This window comes from Colias eurytheme, chromosome 32, assembly GCF_061535395.1.
Source record: "Colias eurytheme isolate Ceu_HAF_F1 chromosome 32, ilColEury1 Martin Lab GWU primary, whole genome shotgun sequence".
NCBI lineage: Eukaryota > Metazoa > Arthropoda > Insecta > Lepidoptera > Pieridae > Colias > Colias eurytheme.
Window position 1 is genome coordinate 855,681 of NC_143011.1, and position 23,327 is coordinate 879,007.

The following is a 23,327-nucleotide window of genomic DNA, read 5'->3' on the forward strand; positions in this document are numbered from 1 at the left end:
AACAGATTTAATGAAATAAAAAATTACGAGCACGCATAACTTTTTTCCAAGTGCATTTAAATTAAAACATTGCTATTATGACCAAAAAATATATAATGTTGGCAGCATTGGATATATTTTTCTCAAATCAGAATAAACTTGAATAAAATTCTTGAATACAATTTAATTATGACGATACGTTTTTTGTTTACTTTAAAATAATTTCATAAATATTTTAGTTGTGTTTAATAATTATAAAAATATTGATTTCTTAGTTATGTTTATAAAAAGCATAATTTGATTTTTATATTTGAATTTTGAAAACAATATAAAGCGTCGTATTCACGGTCCATCCCCGACGTATGTCAGCTCAAGGTCGTGGTGCTGGATGTATCCTACTGACGATCGTGCGCGCATCAGGCATGGCTAGGGTTGCCAACTTTTATTTGAAGATATAGAGTATATCTGATTTTAAAGGAGGTAAATAAAGAGTAAATAAATATTTTTAAAAATGTATTTTTTTGTACTTTTTGCAGTACCTAACAATTTTTCATTATTTTTAATTGAATTATATGAATCCAAACATTCCAAATCTAAATTTATATATTTCAAGAGCTCATTTTTAATTAATTTTTAATGAAGCTCGGTTTCTCTCTTCCCTCCACTTCACATTCATGACCGAAAAGACTCTTTCAGTAAATGCTGAAGTGGCGGGAACAGAGAGTATATAGCTAATCATTTTTTTAAACGAACAAATTCGTTAGGATATTAACTTCTGAATATAAACTGTCCATGTGTACTAGGTTGATCCAAAATTAATGATAATTGGGTATTTCCTGTGTACATAAAAATATAAAATAACTGTTTCTTGCTTGCTCATGTAGGTACTCACTAGGTTTTCACAAAAAAATCATATCAATAAGCCACGTTTCCAAGTACATATTTACATTAATTTCTGTTGGCAACACTGATCTGCTGTACGTCCGCGCTATTCACTGTCCATCTGCACGACGTTCGCTGTGGTGGGGGTGCTCGCTGGATGAAAAATTGGTCGTGCACATCCAGCAAGATAATAATAATAATTATTGACGTACGTCAACACTATTAACTGTCGTTTTGCGTCGTGCATCGTGTATGACCTTGGCGGGACGTACGTCAAGATGGACCGTGAATACGACGCTTTACGTATTCAAGGTATTCATAGACAGTCTTCTATAATTATTGTGTAATATTAAAAATAAATTAAACATTACATAGTTAGTTGTTATTATTATTAAAAAATATATATTTGTATTGAATATATTCTAAAGCATATTTTCGAAAAATAATTAAATATGAAAATAATAAAACATAAATTAAACCCCTTACTAACAGTTGGATATTAATTTAATACATATTATGTTTCTAAATTATTTTATCGTTACGTCAATATATTTTTTAGATTAGATTACGTATTTTAAATATCGCTTATTAATTAAAATATATTTTAATTAAGATAAGAAAAAAAAATACAAAACTGTGAAATTGTCTATTCCCACTTTTTTCGTAATGTTTGCATTTCTACTTCCGGTGGGAAATTAAGAATAAAACGCCCCGCGCCCGCGCCAATTCTCTTCCATTAACATTTCGTCTGTTCGCAGGGTAAGTCCATTTACATCTATTTTAATTATTGGTCTCATAATGTACTTGGAGTGAATAATGATTTGAGTTTGATTGTTGTCTTTATACATTTTTCTTATTCTTACTAACAATTAAATATATTAATATAGGTAATTATAAAATATAAAAAGACTTCATTTCAGTTCATGACGATTTATTCTTTTGTTTTTTTTTTCAATGGTTTAATAAAACAAGTGATGTCTGTTATTTAATGCTTTGTTTTTTTAAATATTCATTTATCGTTTTTAGTAACTTCGAGATTCTACGTGACTTCGTGCCTCAACATGTTCCAAGCATCATCTAGCAACAATGGCGGCAACGCAGCGGCGCCGGCAATGGCGTGCATCGCTACCGGTAAGCTTTATTCAATTTATTAGGTTTAAAGTCAATTAATATACCTACTTATATTTTCATAAGGCTCTGTTAGGTAGGTAATCAATCACTTTTATCTTTTTTTTGTGCAAATTGAAATGTTCTGAATAAGTTGATACCTACTTTTAATAAAAAAGATTTTTTTTATAAAATTGATATCTAATGTTTAACATCTTAATACCTACGTAATTACCGTTGTTGTCATGTGTGTCTATGTACCTTATAGGTTACAGAATAAAGTCATTTTCTTTAACATAAAATAGAATAGAAGATAATATTTTAAATATAATAATATGTATAAATGTAGTAGGTAATAAGTCGGTAATATATTTTTTTCCTAATTTGTTGTACTAAATCGTAGTATTTGTTGTGGTACTAAGTTGTACTAAATCGAAATGCGCGGGAATCGCGAATAAACGCGCGCGCCGAGCGGGCGCGCCACGCGCCGCGGGCGGCGTCGCACAGTGGTTCCAAATTCAAGTTTCATGGACCTAGGATTCAATATCGGTCTATCGCGCTGATTTTTTTTTTTCAAGACAGATAATTGAACACCGATCAACTTTTTCTTATGGTAAAAATCCCCTAGGCGTATAGTTTTTGAGAAAAAAAATTGTTGAGTTTTTTTTGTATGGAGAAAAATCTTTATTATTTTTTTTCTCGCGTTGCTTTAAATTACGAATGCTTAGATTCATATATTAAGTAAGTCCGGATGATATAGTATCCAGAAAAAAATAAAATATCTGCATCGACTTGCAGCCCCGCGCAGGAATGATCGATAAAAATTTCAATTTTCCTATGCTCTTTTCTCTTGTATTACCTGCGTTTTGTTGCTCAATACTTGCTTATTCGTACTCCATACATGACATTAATGAATATTGAGAACATTTCAGCCCACTAAATACGTTAAGTCATATTTTTATATCTTAAAAATTTTCAAAAACAGGCAATTATAAAATAAGTCACAGTACAACGTAACCCGTGCCTAGAAACCAATTAGGTAACGACAACAACCTATCTGGAATGCGGTGTTAGTCCCAGTTAGTTCCGAGTATATAAACAACCTCGTTAGTGCCCAATCGTTAACGAGGTCCAAGTACATAAACAACCTCGTTAGCTTTAACGAGGTTGTTTATGTACTCGGTCGCATTTAATCCTGCATGCCCTTAGTACCTGAGTACTCTTAATTTATATAAATAAGCCGCACATTAAACTGAGCTCCATTATATTTCCGACATTTACGAATACTATACAATGGCTGGCTTGAGTACTAATTTGGATATGTTCCTGATTATGAGGAAATTTGGTGATTTGAAGAATTTCAACCATTTGTTTGAAATTATCATCTCAAAAATCCCATATGAACTGTCTGAAGAAGTCAGTAAACACAAAGATTTTTCTCGTAGTTATACACATTATAACGAAAAAATGGTCTAAGTCAAGCCGATCTCTGAAGACGTTTCTGACTCGGGAAAACAATAAAAGGTGGTTGGAATCTGACATCCAGTGGCCTACTTGTGATTCGGTGGACTTAAATGTTTTGTTTGGTGATTGTGCGGATGTAGATGCAGAAACTCAGACCAACTTTTCTTCTTTTATAGTTGAATCAGTTCCATCAACGTCCACTGCTGAAGCAAGTACATCCACTGAAAAGATATCTAGAGTTCCATTCCAAGATTTGAGCAATAAACAAAAAAAAAACGACGATCCGACTCTACTATGAGTGAAAAAAATGAAGAGGAACTTTTTTATTGCTTTTCTGAAAAGTTAAAAGCTCACGGCAAAGCAGCTTTTGCGAAAATTTTAGAGCATTTGGAAAAATACCCTGATACTACCAAGTGTATCAGAATTTTTGTTAATTAAAAAGAAGCAAGACATTCCTGAAGACAAATCCTTGGCTGTTTTAACATCTCTTAATCTTTCCAAGTATATAAACAACCTCGTTAAAGCTAACGAGGTTGTTTATGTACTTGTACATCGTTAACGATTGGGCACTAACGAGGTTGTTTATATACTCGGAACTAACTGGGACTAACACCGCATTCCAGATAGGTTGTTGTCGTTACCTAATTGGTTTCTAGGCACGGGTTACGTTGTACTGTGACTTATTTTATAATTGCCTGTTTTTGAAAATTTTTAAGATATAAAAATATAACTTAACGTATTTAGTGGGCTGAAATGTTCTCAATATTCATTAATGTCATGTAAGGAGTACGAATAAGCAAGTATTGAGCAACAAAACGCAGGTAATACAAGAGAAAAGAGCATTGGAAAATTGAAATTTTTATCGATCATTCCTGCGCGGGGCTGCAAGTCGATGCAGATATTTTATTTTTTTCTGGATACTATAGCATCCGGACTTACTTAATATATAAATCTAAGCATTCGTAATTTAAAGCAACGCGAGAAAAAAAATAATAAAGATTTTTCTCCATACAAAAAAAACTCAACAATTTTTTTTCTCAAAAACTATACGCCTAGGGGATTTTTACCATAAGAAAAAGTTGATCGGTGTTCAATTATCTGCCTTGAAAAAAAAAATCAGCGCGATAGACCGATATTGAATCCTAGGTCCATGAAACTTGAATTTGGATCCACTGTGCGTCGTCGCCATTTTGTGTGATAGATATATTTATTATAAAAATAAATTAGATATTAGGTAATTCATTTAAAATTGTAAATATTCTTAAAATATAGTAAAAATATTAATTATTATAAATCATGAAATTGTCTCTGATCATTCAAACATATGTTAGGTATATCAATGTTCTGTATTTTAACGTATGTTATAAGGATACATACCTACCTATTTTCTTTTCAATGAAAGCTTTCTGCCAGTGAGTAGTTAAAATTGGTCCAGACGCTTTGAAAATTTGTATGTAATTGAACGTAGGTATATTATATATGTATTTTATTTTATATTTATTTATTTTTAACTTATCTGTGGGTATAGATAAAGTATTGATATTTTCGGTTTAATTTCAATTAATTATTCACATTCTTCACATTATGTAGCGAAGTTAATTTACACTATTATATTAGAAAAAAAAAAAACTAGCGACCCAGGCTTCGCACGGGTGCAATGGCGGCCGGCCGGTACCGCCGCAAACGCTATGTCCCGCAATTTTTAAATCTGTAATATTTTCGAAAATATTCACTTAAATCATACGGTGTAAAGGGCCATATAGATCTATATTAAATGAACAATGTATTCAAGGTATTTAATTGGTTAAGGATTAATGCTGTATTAGTTAAAATCGCTTCGAAAATTAACCATTATTTGTCGTAAAAAGTAAATGACAGAAAAAAGTTATTGTGGGTTATCCATAAGAGTTAGACATATACATATTATATATAACCATCACGGACTTTTCTATAGACCTTTTCAATGTTTACAATACTTAGTAATTAGTATACTATTTTGATAAAACTCGTAGGGTTCAGCCTGCGTTTGCAATGTAAGCGGAAAAAATGCGTTTGAAAAAATTATTTGTGACATCATATTAGAAACCTCAAAAATAACAGTACTTCTCCACTATTTTAATGGATGTTATAATACATATAAACCTTCCTCTTGAATCACTCTTATCATCTACCTATTAAAAAAAACCGCATCAAAATCCGTTGCGTAGTTTCAAAGATTTAAGCATACAAAGGGACATAAGGAAATAGGGACAGAGAAAGCGACTTTGTTTTATACTATGTAGTGATAGTGATGTAGGTAGGTACTTACTTTCAACATTAAAGTGAGATTTATAAACCAGGTTTTAGAATTACATAGGAGACGGAAGGACGACTAAGTTGTATCATATACCTACTAGAGTCTAGAATTTTACTTGATAGGTAATGAGATTAATTTTGATTTGATATTACAAATATATAAGTTATATGTATACCTACATGATTAATTAATAATTGCCAATAACAGTATGTAAACTATTTCCATAAAATAATAACATTCCATCATATTACGTAAGTACGTAGTTTTGATAGGATTAAAATTAACATGATAAATAATTCTAGATATGTTTGATTATACGAGAATAATATTATACTGAAACATAGATCGTTGCGAATATTTTTTATATAGATTGCGGGGTAAGGTAGAATGACGCCACATTTTCTATTCGTATTTCGTAGCGAGCTTAGTATTTTTTTAGAGTAGTTTCGACTCCTTTTTCATCTTGGATCTCATTCTGAACCCATCTCTAATCGACTTAATATTTTTGTGTTACGAAATTTTAGAAATGAAGTAGTGATTTCACTAGGGATACTTTCTTTAACATATTTCATACGGATTTGTATTTTATAATTATAGGTACAATGCATTATTCTTTGTTTGGAACATTTCAATTTGCTTAACAAATTATAAATAAATTGTGCGGCATTATATAAATATTATGTTACTTCTGACCTGATAAAGTATCATTTTATTTGTATTATTACTTTAATCGATCAAATTATTATTAAAGGGTCAACGCATCAAGCCGATTCCCGGTTTAAGGGTAACAACGCACAATGTGTCGCGATGGCAACATGCGCGGCTGTTTATTCCTCTATTCTAAATAGAGCCGTATTTTCTCAGGAAAATATAGACACTATTTTAGACTTCGGTGATATGTTATATATTCAAATAAGACCACTTGGGGTTGCGCACAATCATCCTCATTTATACCCAGAAGAATTGCCTTCTGATATACGTGTAGGGACCTATTTGGCTAAAATTAAACCAATGGCAGACAACGATAGTTGGATCGACAACGGGCTGTTTCCCACATGTGACAGCGACATAGCCACTTACACTTTACAATTAAAATTAATCCTGCAAAATAAAATATTTAACACTTCACACAATGACTCCACACATAGCTACCTCTTCACCGGCGCTAATAATACAATATCGTTTTGGAGGTCAAATAATAAATACTTTATCTTTAATAGCCATAAAGTAGACGCAAATAATAAATACGTCCATAACTCGCATTCTGTAGGAGCCGCTCGTCTTTTTCAATGCAACAATTTAGATACTCTTGCAAAATTTTTGTTTTGGAATCCGTCGTTTGGTAGTCAATATCAAATTCATAAAATTATTTTAAATCAGTTTCATAGTGTAGATCTTATTAATCAATTAGTTAGTGTAGACGACCAATTAGTTAATATTGACGACCCTAAATTATCTAATTTAAAACCGATAGTTTTAGTTAATAAAGGTATACCCCCAAAATATGACCCTAAATTAAATTCCTTAAAACCAAAAGTTTTACTTAAAAATATTCGCGACCCTAAATTAACAACACTCACACCCGTTGTCTGCATCACAAAATTACCCGACGTTAGTAATGTAGGTAGGAAACGCGGTAGACCGGCTAAATATAATAAATCTAAAGCACACAAACAAAACAATATAAACGTAGATTCGGATAGTTCATCAGTAAGTTCAGTAGAAGTAGGACGTAAAAGGGGACGACCAGGTAGGCGATCTATAGACGCAGATTCTCATCTAAAAGCGGTCACAAAATATAATAAGAAACATCCTGAGATCCATAGGCAGGCCAGTCAAAAGTTTAGTCAAAGTAATCCAGAAGTTAATAGGCGAGCCGTTCAAAAATATAGTCAGAGTAATCCAGAAGTTAATAGGCAAGCCGTTCAAAAGTATCGTCAAAGTAACCCAGAGGTTAATAGGCAAGCCGTTCAAAAGTATAATCAAAGTAATCCAGAAGTGAATAGACAAGCCGTTCAAAAGTATAGTCAGAGTAATCCAGAGGTTAATAGGCAAGCAGTAGATAGGTACAATCAAGTAAATCGAAATCTGGACGTGGAATTACGGGATTCCAACAATTTAATAGGTACAAAGAGTGGCGACGGCTTAACTGTCGTCAAATTGTATAGTTTTAAGAATATTTCATTGTTAGATAGGGAGGCGTTTTTATGTAGGCACTGTAATGCTAGATTGTTCTTTGAGGAAAAGAATCGTATCAAGTGGTGCTGTGGGGCTGGCGCTTATAACGTTCAAAATTTCCCGCCTTTAAATGAACCATTTTATAGCTTTCCAACTTTTTTGAATAAACCTAGGGCTTATAATAATTTATTTGCTTTTAGTGCGTTAGGTGTTTCACACGGATTTCAACATCCAACAACGGGGGTATCATTTTTAAAAATTCAAGGGAGGGTTTATCACAGAGTTTTCGATCTTGCGTACTCAGAAACTACTAACCCGGCTGGACTTTACATCTATGATAACAGTGAGCGAGAGAGCCTCGCTACAAATTTAAATTTAGATTTAACTGTCATTCGATCGATTACAAATTTCTTGCATAATCACAACCCTTATATAGAGTGCTTCAAGCGGCTGAGCCAAGAACCATCCGACCACGCACACCTCATTTTTGAGCACACCACACGACGCACACATGGTAACATTCTCGGTGATATGCCGTTGGGCAACGAGATTGCTGCCATTATAAGCAATGAGCAGGAGCGCTACATACCGCGCGCCATTGCAATCTGGAAAATTGGTGACAAAAAGCCTCACACAGTAGATATAATGCACCCCTTATATGAAACTTTTCAATATCCATTATTGTATCCGCACGGTAACCCTGGATGGTTTCCTAACAAAACGGACAATAATGGAGCAAAACTAACCCAAAACAAATATGTTAGATGTCTCCTTCTGAGCGAATCCCGTTTCAACGATTTTAATCGTTTGTCCGAAGAGTGGTTAGTTGATATGCAATGTAGGATTTTAGAAGAAAGACTTCGTTACCTGTACAACATCCAAAAAGGTAACACGGATAATGCTCTCCGTTCCGCTCCATTAAGAGAAGTAGAGTCAGTTTTACAGCAGATCAGTGTAGATGAGACTATTCGAGGGGAGGGTGGGGTTGTGCCTGGTAGAGTTTATTTGCCAAGTAGTTACACGGGGGGGCCTAGATATATGAAGCAAAAGTATATGGATGCTATGGCAGTAGTTAACAGATTAGGATTGCCATCTTTTCTTTTAACTTTAACTTGCAATCCCAAATGGCCTGAAATACAAAATTCAACAACAGGTCATCATAATACGCCTTCAATTTGTGCTAGAGTTTTTAACATTAAATTACAACAACTTTTGAGGGATCTTCGCACAGGGGTTTGGTTTGGTAAAATTGTTTATATTTTATATGTAATAGAGTTCCAAAAACGGGGATTACCACACGCTCATATCTGTTTTGCAGTCGAGGGTGGTGGCCCCGTTCACGGTACTGATGTGGATAAATTTATTAGAGCAGATATTCCTGACGCTTCAGAAGTTGATGGAAAATTAAGAAAAGCTGTTTTAGATTACATGGTACATGGTCCATGCGGTCCGCCGCATAGGACAGATTTAAAATGTTGGGATAGTGAAAAAAAAAAATGTACAAGCTATTTCCCAAAACCAGAGACAGAGGTCACATATTGTAATGATAAAGGGTTTATTAACTTAAAGCGTAATAGTAAGAATACAGCCACCATTAAATACAGAGGGAGGGATGTAGAAATTAGTGATTTGTGGATAGTACCATACAACGCTGCACTTCTTCTTAGATATGATTGCCATTTAAATTTAGAATCAGTGTCCACTCGAACAGTCATTAAATATCTCTTTAAATATATGACTAAAGGTCCAGACGAGGCTCGAGTCGCCATTGTTCCGGAAGAACTAAAAAATAACGAAATAGAACAGTACGTCACAAAACGATACATCGGTTCTGGTGAGGCTGCTTGGAGAGTTTTTGAGTTTGACGTTACGGGACGTGAGCCCACTGTAAAGATGTTAGATGTTCATTTAGAAAATCATCAGTCTATTTTTTTTAAGGCGGGAAATGAATCGCGTGCTGTTCAAAATTCAAATTCGGATCTCATCACGTATTTTAATCGTCCCCTCGGTGAAGAATTCGATAGTTTAACATATTTAGATTTTTACGAGAGGTATATCGTTCATTCCAGCCGCCCCTCAACAAAAAATACAACCATTTATAATATGACCAACGGCAAATTTTTGACGAAAAGACAGAGGGGAGAAATAGTGACGCGTTTATTTTGGGTCGCGCCCAACAGAGGTGAACAATTTTATTTAAGATTACTGTTAGCTTTACACCCCTGCCGTAGTTACAGGGATCTTTATAACTTGGGTGGTCCAAATTGTAACACATTCCAGGAGGCCGCTAAAGCCGTTGGTATCGCCAACGATGAAGCCGAATACGAGATAGCTATGCAGGAAGCTTCATGTTTTTTGACCGGACCACGCCTGCGTAACTTTTTCGTATTATTGGCTGTTAACGGGGTAGCAGTAGCGACACTGTGGGAAAAATTTAAAAATGAGCTAGCTGAAGATATACTTAACCGCGTAAATAACGATCCGGATAGAGCGTACACCCAGGCCTTGGTTCAAATTGACCGTCTATTGCGAAAACATGGTTCGTGTTTGTTAGAGCAAGGTTTGCCTGACGCGCACGATGACACCACCGAACTAGGTCGTGAGAAGGCTCTACACGATGCAGACGGGTTACGCGAATTTGTGGATGTTTGGACGCCCAAGCTGTCTCATGACCAGCGGCAAGTGTTCGAATATGTGCAAAATTTGCTCACTGATCACGGTTTTCGCAATAGTAACGAAAGTGCTATTTATATAGACGGTCCGGCAGGCACTGGTAAAACGTTGCTATTAAATACGATAGCAGCGTACGTGAGGGGCGTACTCAACGGTGTAGTTTTATGCACAGCGAGTTCAGGTATTGCCGCGCAGAACTATGACGGCGGTATGACTGCGCACAGTATGTTTAAGTATCCGTTAAGCGCTATTGACGATTTAGGCTATTGGTATGTAACAAACGGAACCCAGAGAGCTGAACTCATACTACACTCCGATTTAATTATTTACGACGAAGCGCCGATGGTACACAAGTACCTCATTCATTTGTTAGATAGGTCTTTGCAAGACTTGACAAAGTCTAATAAAAGTTTTGGGGGAAAGGTTATCATTTTTGCTGGAGATTTTCGTCAGATTCCACCCGTAGTTACCAACGCCAAGTGTCATTCAGATATATTTAATGCGTCAGTAAAATCATCGCCCTTATGGCAGAGTTTAAAGACGTTTTCACTAACTACACCTCAGAGGTGTAGTGAAGACAGTGTTTTTTCCGATTTTTTGCTTCAAATAGGTTCAAATAATTTGCCTTTACATTCGGTAAAGGTCGGTAGATCTTGTCAAAATTTAATAGACCTTTCACTTTTATCATTTACTACTGATTTAAATGAGTTAATTAATTTTGTTTTTTCGGATTTCCTTTTAGAAAACGAGCCAGAAGTTTGTATAGGTAGGGCCATTCTTTCCACTCACAATTCAAATATTAGAGAAATAAATAGGACTGTATTAGACCGTTTGCCAGGCGACCTTTTACATTTCTATTCAGTAGATAAAACGGCTACGGATGACACTGACGAATTGTATTTAGGCGTAGACGTGTTGAATAGTATGCACCCTAAAGGTATACCAGAACACGATCTCACTTTAAAAGTAGGATGTATTTGTATAATAATTCGTAACCTTAGTTTTTCAGATCATTTAGTTAATGGTACAAAAGTTATAATCGTAGCGACTTCACCTCGATTAATAACAGTTCGCAAACCGGGAATAGCCGAATTGTTTTTTATACCGCGAATCATGTTTAAAGCCCCCATTGATCATAATAGTCCAATAGAAATGTGTCGATTGCAATTTCCCCTTCAGGTGTGTTATGCAATGACCATTCATAAGAGTCAAGGTCAAACTATTAATAGGGTCGGCATAGATTTAAGATCGGACGTATTTAGTCACGGACAGTTGTACGTGGCATTAGGTCGCGTACGGGATAGGAACGATTTAATGCTTCTTGTACATAGGGAAAAATTAATTAACGGTAAACCTTACGTAAATAACGTCGTCATTCCACAGTTACTTTAGGGATTTCCCACCATGCATTACACTATTCACTTTGCTTGGTAGATTGACGAGTTACACTTGCAAGCATTACACACTCGGCTTCCTGGAATGAAATTGTTCACCTCCGTTCTATATCAGAAATCAATTATTAAAATCAAATCATGTTGCCAACGTTTACATTGTGCGTATTTTTTTATGAACTCTTATCATCACGACGCTAACATTAAAAAACGAATTGATTCTACGTTAAAGTTGAAACACTGTGTAACAAATTATTTGTATTAAAGTAAAATGCGAGAGCGAATGTATAAGTTTGTTATTGGTTTTAAGGTTGTATGCGCATTGTCGAGTATTTATATGTCAGTGGCGGTGACAGTAATTTATAAAATTGACTGAACTTTTCTTATATATAATAATGTTATAATGGATATGTAAAGTCATAGCAGCTGCTTGGTTCATAGGAATTTAAATGGATTTGAATGGACCTTATCGGCTCGGTGACAGGTGGAAATGCGTGTCGAGAGTCCTCTGCAAGGCGGTAGGTCGTGAGTTCCGGAGCTGGCGGCCGGCCGTGGGAGGCGCAGGAGCGACTCTGTCGCAGAGGTGAGTGCGGTGCCCTAAGTCGCTTTGCATTGGCGCTGCGTCGCGCCTGCAGTGATGGCGGTGACTAGATGTAGACAGTGTCGAAACAATAGAATATTACGATTGATAATGCGGGGCGTTTCTCTCAAGTTGTATGTATTAATATTTATTATATTACATCTCATATAATATGTCATAATTGTGCTAACCTAACCAAAATATTTGCGTATTTGAAAAAAAATGGACAGATCACGGATACACAAAATAAAAACAATTTTATGTTCCTATAAATAATTGTTATTTATTCTAAGTATCAAATTTGATAAATGTTGAGTGAATGTTATCACTATCATGTAAACAAAATTTAAATGCATATGATTATTAATATTATTTTATTAATATACCGAGAAATATTCACAAAACGAAAGATGTCGTTTACTTTAAAAGTCAAAGCAGTATCATGAAAGGTCGGGAACCTTCAGATGCTGGGAAATGTTACCCAGGCATTTTTTTTTCCTTTTCATATAAATCGCATTTTACTTTTCCAAAAAGCTGGTACATCTCAGTAAAATGAGCATTCTTTCGATTTCTTTTGCTGCAAAGATTTCGTAGTGGGATTATGTTGTAGGCAATAAAAAGACAAAAAAAGCAAAACAGAATATTGTTCATTGACTATTAAATAAAAATAATCATACTTTTACATTTAAGTTGTGCTTTAAATTCAGTGATTTAACTTTATTTATGGTTATTTCCGAGATACCAAATTAGGCTTATTTTTCCGAAATTAACCGAATAGAAATAATATTTATTAACTATCAAATTATGTGGTAATATAAAATGTGCTAACCCTAAGCTTCTTTTGATGCTGAGCAATGTTGTAAAATATAGATCGCTACATTATTAGGTAATTTTGCCCATCATTGTAACTTTTGTTTAAAACAACCTTCAGTGGTAGTTATAATATTTCAAACGTTATTTAATGACATATTATGAGTAAAAGAAACCTGTGTTTTCGCCATCATGCACAAACTATCAACTTGAATTTTCACCATTTTTTTTTTCCCGCGAAATGACACATGATATTCAATGAGTTACAACAAGTTGCTGATTTAAATTAGCGACACACACAATAGGCAGTGTTGACAGACAAATTAACCAACTATTTTACACCAAATACTTTGAATGTTGCCAAAGTATGAAGGTATTTTAACAATTTAAAAATTTGCATGAAGTGTTCTTCAAAGCAAAGCTGATGACCCATTGTACGCCAATCATCACATTTTCAGTACCCAATCACTTTATTAATTTATCTATGAATATTTTATTCGTATTATTATTTATCAAAATACAAACTCGATGCCATAAAGCATTGGTAGCACATCTCGTCTCTCTTTGCTTGAAGTGTTCTTCAAAGCAAAGCTGATGACCCATTGTACGCCAATCATCACATTTTCAGTACCCAACCACTATATTAATTTACCTATGAATATTTTTTTAGTATTAATTTATTATTTATCAAAATAAAACTCGATGCCATAAAGCATTGGTAGCACATCTCGTCTCTCTTTGCTTGAAGTGTTCTTCAAAGCAAAGCTGATGACCCATTGTACGCCAATCATCACATTTTCAGTACCCAACCACTATATTAATTTACCTATGAATATTTTTTTAGTATTAATTTATTATTTATCAAAATACAAACTCGATACCATAAAGCATTGGTATCACATCTCGTCTCTCTTTGCTTGAAGTGTTCTTCAAAGCAAAGCTGATGACCCATTGTACGCCAATCATCACATTTTCAGTACCCAACCACTATATTAATTTACCTATGAATATTTTTTTATAGTATTAATTTATTATTTATCAAAATACAAACTCGATACCATTAAGCATTGGTAGCACATCTTGTCTCTCTTTGCTTGAAGTGTTCTTCAAAGCAAAGCTGATGACCCATTGTACGCCAATCATCACATTTTCAGTACCCAACCACTATATTAATTTACCTATGAATATTTTTTTAGTATTAATTTATTATTTATCAAAATACACTCGATACCATAAAGCATTGGTAGCACATCTTGTCTCTCTTTGCTTGAAGTGTTCTTCAAAGCAAAGCTGATGACCCATTGTACGCCAATCATCACATTTTCAGTACCCAATCACTTTATTAATTTATCTATGAATATTTTATTCGTATTATTATTTATCAAAATACAAACTCGATGCCATAAAGCATTGGTAGCACATCTCGTCTCTCTTTGCTTGAAGTGTTCTTCAAAGCAAAGCTGATGACCCATTGTACGCCAATCATCACATTTTCAGTACCCAACCACTATATTAATTTACCTATGAATATTTTTTTAGTATTAATTTATTATTTATCAAAATACACTCGATACCATAAAGCATTGGTAGCACATCTTGTCTCTCTTTGCTTGAAGTGTTCTTCAAAGCAAAGCTGATGACCCATTGTACGCCAATCATCACATTTTCAGTACCCAATCACTTTATTAATTTATCTATGAATATTTTATTCGTATTATTATTTATCAAAATACAAACTCGATGCCATAAAGCATTGGTAGCACATCTCGTCTCTCTTTGCTTGAAGTGTTCTTCAAAGCAAAGCTGATGACCCATTGTACGCCAATCATCACATTTTCAGTACCCAACCACTATATTAATTTACCTATGAATATTTTTTTAGTATTAATTTATTATTTATCAAAATACACTCGATACCATAAAGCATTGGTTGCACATCTTGTCTCTCTTTGCTTGAAGTGTTGTTCAAAGCAAAGCTGATGACCCCCTGTACGCCAATCATCACATTTTCAGTACCCAACCACTATATTAATTTATCTATGAATATTTTATTAGTATTAATTTATTATTTATCTACTGAATGAACTATATACTGAAGCCCTATGCTTCTTGAGGAGATAAAGGAACAATCATCAACATTATTTTATTATAAGTATCGAAATATAAACTCAGCACCATAAAACATAAGAGGTACATCTTGTCTCCTCTTTTCTATTCAAAGCAAAGCTTATGATTGGGTATAATAATATACAACATTTTCAGTACTTAAATTGTAAATTATACCCGAATCCTCATAAATTGAAACTTTGATTACAGATTATATATTATAATAATCACACCTGCGCAAAGCATGCATATGCATTTACGAGTATTTTATGTAAAAAATATTGTAACAAGAATATGGTTATTCATCACATCGAATAAATTCAAGCGTTGTTTACTAACGTAAATAATATAAAGGGTGGAATTTTTACTTCTTAGATTATTTCGTATGCCTTTAATTTTCATAAATTAAAATGTATTTTTAATTATTCTATTTAAAACGGCAAATTGTTTAATAGCTACCAAAAAAATATCAGAAAAAAGAAATATACAAAAAAAAACAAAAACAAAAAAAAAATATCAGAAAAAAAGAAATATACAAAAAAAGACAAAAAAAAAACACTAAAAAGAACAAAAAAAAAAATAACAAAAAAAAAAAACGAAAAAATAATAATGATAGAACATCAAGAATATATTTGCCGCATCAACGAAACAAGAAACAAATACTGGAATTACATACGTTATCTAATTAAAATAGCCATTTTACTATTATAATAAACAGTCATAGCCATTTTACTATTATAGAAAGCAATGAAAACATTGGTCAGACGCAATAGCCAAACAAACATGAGTGACATGATGACTTTTTCTCACTCCAAAAATGTCTCGAAGCTGACAAAAGAAATTTTCTGTTCACCAAAGGAAACGTCGTAAGTGGACAAAATCCTTGATAAAAGCCAAAGAAAATTGACTATCACAGTGAAAGTTCACGGTAAATATAATATATGTAATTAAAAAAAATGGCATTATGATCCAGTTGCCGTCGTATGTGAGGTCACAAAGTTTTGGAACTAAACTGAAGTGCAAATTATAACCGAACGAACATGAAACTAAAATCCTAATATTAACGACATCAAATACAACACTGAAGGCTATGCTTTTATGATTGATTTGTATGATAATATTTTCTGAAACGACATCCAAACAAGAACATGAATTCTATCCGGTTGCTGATCGCACTCGCTGGGCTTCCCAAAAGGGTCTCACCCGGTGGGGTTGATCGCACGGATCCTGCAAGCGAGTGGAGTTAATGAATTTTAATTTACCTACATAAAAATACTTGACTGTATTCAGTATTGAAGTATGGTGGAATAGTTCGATATATATGTGAATAGCGTTTATTTAGTAATTCCAGTATTTTGAATCACCTCAATCAAGCAAGATCAAGATTTATTTTATAATTTATTATAAAAAAATGTATTCGTATAAATTTATTCTTTCATCTCGTTTTAAATGGAACTAAAGTTTAAAACAAATGTTGGTTGTCGATTATTATGTACTTATGAAAAAAAAAAATATTTACATACACGTTACGTTGTCAACAGTTATTTTAAAATAAATTAAAGTTATAATATTGTAATTCGTATTGCAAAAATAAAAACTTTCTTCCTTACTTTTACTCTGCCTTCTCTTCTTCGAGAGAAACTTTATTGAATTAAAGTATCAGGCAACTCTTCTATTTTTTCGCTATACCTTCTTATGTAACTCGCCCTTTTCGTTTCGTGTTATTTAATTACACCACTGTGCCTATTCTTCTTTCTCTTCTTTATATCTTCTCTAAATTCTTCTTAATACGTTATAGTTTATACTATGTGTAATTTAAAAAAAAGTCAACGTTAACCTGTAATATTAAGAACTCATTGTATATAAAGTACATACTATCATTATGTAAAATACATTTTATCTTAATGTACCTAATGTTGGAATACAGCTGGTCGACTGGTTATTTATTTTGTAAATTGAAACATTTCATTGCTTGCTTGCTTAAAATAATTAAAGTGACTATGTAGTAAGTACGGTTATCGTACAAACTCCAAACCTATCGAGAACTGAAGAATTGTTATACTAACTAAGTACAATCAATTGCTTTTTTCACATGCATATAATATATCTATAAAATATAATTTTAGTTTTTATTAGATACATAAGTAGAACATTTATGTTTACGTATCACCTATAAGTTTTTGTTATTTACAATATTTTATTAAGACAATGTAAAATGTATGAAATACTCTAAGAGTTGAAAACATCTTTTGTTAGTATGATAACCATATTCTTGAATATTTTCCAACGCAAAAAAAAAACTACATTATCAAAAACAATTAATCAATATCATAATTACTTCGAAAATGCATAGTGTCTTATTGTGATTTTTTTACCAAGGATATCTTTGCCCGAAGATCAATTCATAAGTCAATTTTTAAATTGCAAAAATACCTTCATACTTTGGCAACATTCAAAGTATTTGGTGTAAAATAGTTGGTTAATTTGTCTGTCAACACTGCCTATTGTGTGTGTCGCTAATTTAAATCAGCGACTTGTTGTAACTCATTGAATATCATGTGTCATTTCGCGGGAAAAAAAAATGGTGAAAATTCAAGTTGATAGTTTGTGCATGATGGCGAAAACACAGGCTTCTTTTACTCATAATATGTCATTAAATAACGTTTGAAATATTATAACTACCACTGAAGGTTGTTTTAAACAAAAGTTACAATGATGGGCAAAATTACCTAATAATGTAGCGATCTATATTTTACAACATTGCTCAGCATCAAAAGAAGCTTAGGGTTAGCACATTTTATATTACCACATAATTTGATAGTTAATAAATATTATTTCTATTCGGTTAATTTCGGAAAAATAAGCCTAATTTGGTATCTCGGAAATAACCATAAATAAAGTTAAATCACTGAATTTAAAGCACAACTTAAATGTAAAAGTATGATTATTTTTATTTAATAGTCAATGAACAATATTCTGTTTTGCTTTTTTTGTCTTTTTATTGCCTACAACATAATCCCACTACGAAATCTTTGCAGCAAAAGAAATCGAAAGAATGCTCATTTTACTGAGATGTACCAGCTTTTTGGAAAAGTAAAATGCGATTTATATGAAAAAGAGAAAAAAAAATGCCTGGGTAACATTTCCCAGCATCTGAAGGTTCCCGACCTTTCATGATACTGCTTTGACTTTTAAAGTAAACGACATCTTTCGTTTTGTGAATATTTCACGGTATATTAATAAAATAATATTAATAAACATGTCCATTTAAATTTTGTTTACATGATAGTGATAACATTCACTCAACAATTACGTTTTACATCTCACTACTACAACATATTGGCTGCATCATATCGATCGCTTGGCTTCATCCTATGGTGCTCCAAAGAATTCAAGGATCCTAAAACAGCGCTTGTACTTTACAACAACTTCGTTCGTAGTCGTCTGGAGTATTGTTGTACAGTCTGGAACCCATCTTATCAAACGCATATAATTCGGATCGAGCGTTTACAAAAATTACTGGTCCGTTGTCTAGCATTCAGAACTGGAATTGGTAAAACCTGCACAAGTTATCTGGACAGACTCAATAACTTCAAGATGTTGAGCTTAAAATCTCGACGTACAATGTTAGATATATTTTTGTTATATAAAATAATTAATAATTGTATTGATTCTTCTGAATTATTGGGCAGAATATGTATTAATGTCCCCGCCAGGATCCCTCGATATCCCTGCGCTATACTCAGAACTCCTCCATTTCGAACAAACTTATGAAAGCATTCCCCAATAGTTAGACTTACCCATGAGTACAACGTTGTTGCAGCAAAGTCGCGTGAAATTGATATATTTCACAATTCACTTGCGGTATTCAAGCGTATTCTTAATAAACATTTCAATGAAACATGTCGATAAGCACCATACTATTTACAAATAATAGTAGTCAGCATTAGTTTTTTAATTAGTAATTAGTAATATTAGTAAAAACGATATTATTGCAAATTTGTTTTGGATCTACTTTGGTAAATTATTATTTGTTTGTTTGTATTTCCTGCATCAGAAATTGTATTTCATTTTTTCATTAAACTAACATGATATTGTTATCCGTTTAAATATACGATTGTTGTAATTTCCTATAAGTAAAGAAACATATATTGTTATTATACGATAAGCTATTTTAGTATTAACTATTAAGAGTTTATAAATTATGTTTTCTTTGTTGGAAATTCTTAATAAAAATAAAAAAATAAAAACATTTATCAAATTTGATACTTAAAATAAATAACAATTATTTATAGGAACATAAAATTGTTTTTATTTTGTGTATCCGTGATCTGTCCATTTTTTTTTTTCAAATACGCAAATATTTTGGTTAGGTTAGCACAATTATGACATATTATAATATGAGATGTAATATAAATATTAATACATATAACTTGAGAGAAACGCCCCGCATTATCAATCGTAATATTCTATTGTTTCGACACTGTCTACATCTAGCCACCGCCATCACTGCAGGCGCGCCGCAGCGCCAATGCAAAGCGACTTAGGGCACCGCACTCACCTCTGCGACAGAGCCGCTCCTGCGCCCGCCGCGGCGCGCGCCGGCCCGGCCACGTCTCGCCGCCGAGCGAGGCCGCTCGCGCGCAGCTCCGCCCGACACCGACCCGGTACCGTCCGCGGATCCATTCCTTCCGTTGGACTAAAAGCGCCCGCTATCGTCTTTCATGATCCATCGTTATTCTATATTCGAAGGGCTATCATTTCATTTTTATAAATTGCATCACGTCCGACGTATATTTACAGTACAACGCGCTACATCATTACTTCTAATATCGTACTTTTACATTCGCTGAGCGCATTTTACAGTAATATTTAAATATTTTGTCTCGCTATGCTTCAATTTTCTATGTAGATCAATCAATTTTGTTTTTTAACATAAACTTACATGCACAACACAAACTATATTTTTGTGTACATAAAATCAATTAAGTTTAGTTTATAGGTATATAGACTAGAGTAAACTAGAGTAAATTAATTTAGATCGTGTAAATTATTGATGTAGAATGTAGATATTTTATTCATACATTTTATTTACGTGTATACCTAAGTATGTATTTTTGATAGAATCATGGTTATATTTATTTAATTTTATTTTATTACACGCATAACGCTTTACTTAAACACGTGTCAATCATATACACACTTTACAATTTTTATTTCTTTTATAGTTAAGTATAATAGTAGTAATTAGTGTATATCGAGTATTTAGACGGTAGTTAGGTAACTCCGCCTGTGTTTGAGGGTGAATAGAATAAATTTTATGAGATTATTTTATTCTACCTCATCGCAGCCAGTCCCAAGCCTGGATAAAGGAGGAGGTGGTAGTTTTGCATTAATACAGAAAGTTTCAGATATAATTTGCTCAGTATGATGTGAAACACCTCGCTGCCAGTCAAAAAAATTGAAAACAGTGTTCCTTTTTGCGGATATTTGTCATAGGTTTATATTATCTTTTATAATCTTCTTATTATCTTTCTAAATTTATGATACAACTTATATATTTCATATTTTCCAGATCGCAGAAGACGGACAAACAACACAAAATAATAGGTTTAATATGACAACATTAAATCACAAGTTAAGTATATTATATTTGTTTGGCATAATTCCCTGTTTGTCTAAAAAGGAGCATTAAAAAAACATAATATCTTGATTAAGTTTAGATAACAAAAGTATGGATGCAAAACTCTCAATAAATTTAAAAAAAAGTGTATTAAAACGTTTAAAATTATTGCCAGTGATAAAAAATGAGGATAATCAAATATTTTATAAATGTTTTTTTTTTCAGAAACGCCACAATTGATTCCCAGTAGAAATAGGAAAATATAAAAGACCAGTTTCATCCATAGGAAGAAAGATACTACTTATTTTACCAATAAAAGGACTTGAGGGCAAAATATTTTACATTACATATAAAGTTTTGATGAGAAAAAATATCAAGTTAAGTACATAATATATTTATTGACCTAATTCCTGTTTGTGAAACATTTAAACTGCATAAATGTAATAAATAACACATCATGATTAAATTTACATTTTAATCGACTTCGAAATTGGACTTATTCTCTTTTTCGCGTTGTTACATCATAATTTTTCACTGAGAAAACCGATTTTGAGAATTCTTTTTTTTATTTGAAAGCTGCCTGCAATGTGGTGGTCCCAATTATTTGATTTAGTTTTGACAAATTGAAGGTTTTCATTAAATGTGGATTTTTTTTTCAGAAATGCCATAAATTACTCTATAACATAAAGACAGTTTCATCAGGAGGAGGAATGACACAACCAATAAAAGGAATAATTGAAGTCAAAATATTGTACATATATAAAACAGGCTTTGTATCAGTACAAAATGGAATCACCAGTTAAGTATGTTAATTATATTTTTGGCCTAATTTTTGTTTATGAAACGATCAAACTACATAAAGTATTGATCAAAAATAGTTTCCTCAATGCAACCTCTGTTACTATTAGAACAAAATATATTTTTTTATAAATTTATACTATTAACTATATTTGTTGTAAAATACATTAAAATCTTTAATTTCTAACTATAAAACTCACGTCACAAACAATAAGTTTTATAATAAACATCGCTGTTAAAAACCAAAGTTGTGACTTTCAAGAATTCATATATATATCTATTCATAAATTGAATTTCAATCTAATCTTTATTATGGACTATTCTTGATTTTTGATTGATACTCATACTCATGCATGTGAAAAAGGATAACAAAAATATGTATTCATATTTTAAACAATTTCAGCCAGACGCGCCAGGTGCTCAAAGCAGCGTCACTAAGAAGAAACACGTGAAAGCACGAAACAGACCACCATCGTGCTCCGTGGCTTTATCCGCATTGTTACGCTCCTATTGGTCTTAGCAAGATGTTATATTATATGTTTAGCCTTTAATATGTTGATCCGACCTGTTTTTATAATATTTATTCAAAATTTTAAGTTTATCCATGCACTACTGTTTACGTCTAGCCCGGGGTAGCATATTTTTTGCTTCGATTATTATTTTGTAAATCGCACCCAAAAAATATTCAAGTGTATTTTCCTACGTTTTTTTTTATGTATAGATTTTATTTAAGTTGTATGAAAAAATGTATTACTGTTACCATTAGTTGAATAATATAGTTATGTTAATAAAACCATTTTAGTTTCAATTATTGTTGTTTTATTCGCAATTCAAAAATAATTATTATTATTGATTTTATGAAACTAAATTTTGATATAATATGTAAATAATCTATGAAGATAGCTGTTTTATTATTGAAATAATTAAAGTTTTGATTAGATAAATTGCCTATCATCTACTACACAAGACAATGTTTAGTACTTGCCATAGAAACACATAGAAATGAACTACTAAAATCATTATTCACATGTTCGATTCAATAAACAGTGTATGAAGAACTTAACAAATTAATCATTGCAAACCGACAGATGGAACTGATATAAATAACTATATTTTTATCTTTTTATAATAAACTTAGGTATAACTTCCTAACACCTAATTCAGTAGGTACATAAATTAAATAAAAACCGGCCAAGTGCGAGTCGGGCTCGCGCACAAAGGGTTCCGTAGCAGCAAATATAATAAATTACAGTTAAATCAACCTATCTCAAAAACTATAAGAGATACTTTGATCAAACCAAAAATCGTTGAAAGAGTTAATTAGCATGCATCACCTCTATTTTTTTTAGAATTTTATACCCCGTAGTTATAAAAATAGAGGGGGGGGGACATACTTTTTACGACTTTGAGAGCTGATATCTCAAAAACCGTTCACTTTAA

General features: G+C 32.6%; 1 long non-coding RNA gene across 2 annotated transcripts; it reads left to right on the forward strand.

Moving 5' to 3' along the window:
- The first annotated feature begins 1,604 nt into the window (after positions 1-1,604).
- Positions 1,605-22,695, forward strand: LOC149895100 (uncharacterized). 2 transcript variants are annotated; one of them, XR_016458530.1, is made up of 4 exons: positions 1,605-1,620; positions 1,888-1,992; positions 21,042-21,892; positions 22,291-22,695. It is a non-coding gene; the product is annotated as an uncharacterized LOC149895100 (long non-coding RNA). The 2 variants fall into 2 exon arrangements; XR_016458529.1 differs by having other exon boundaries at positions 22,295-22,695.
- The last annotated feature ends 632 nt before the right edge of the window (positions 22,696-23,327 follow it).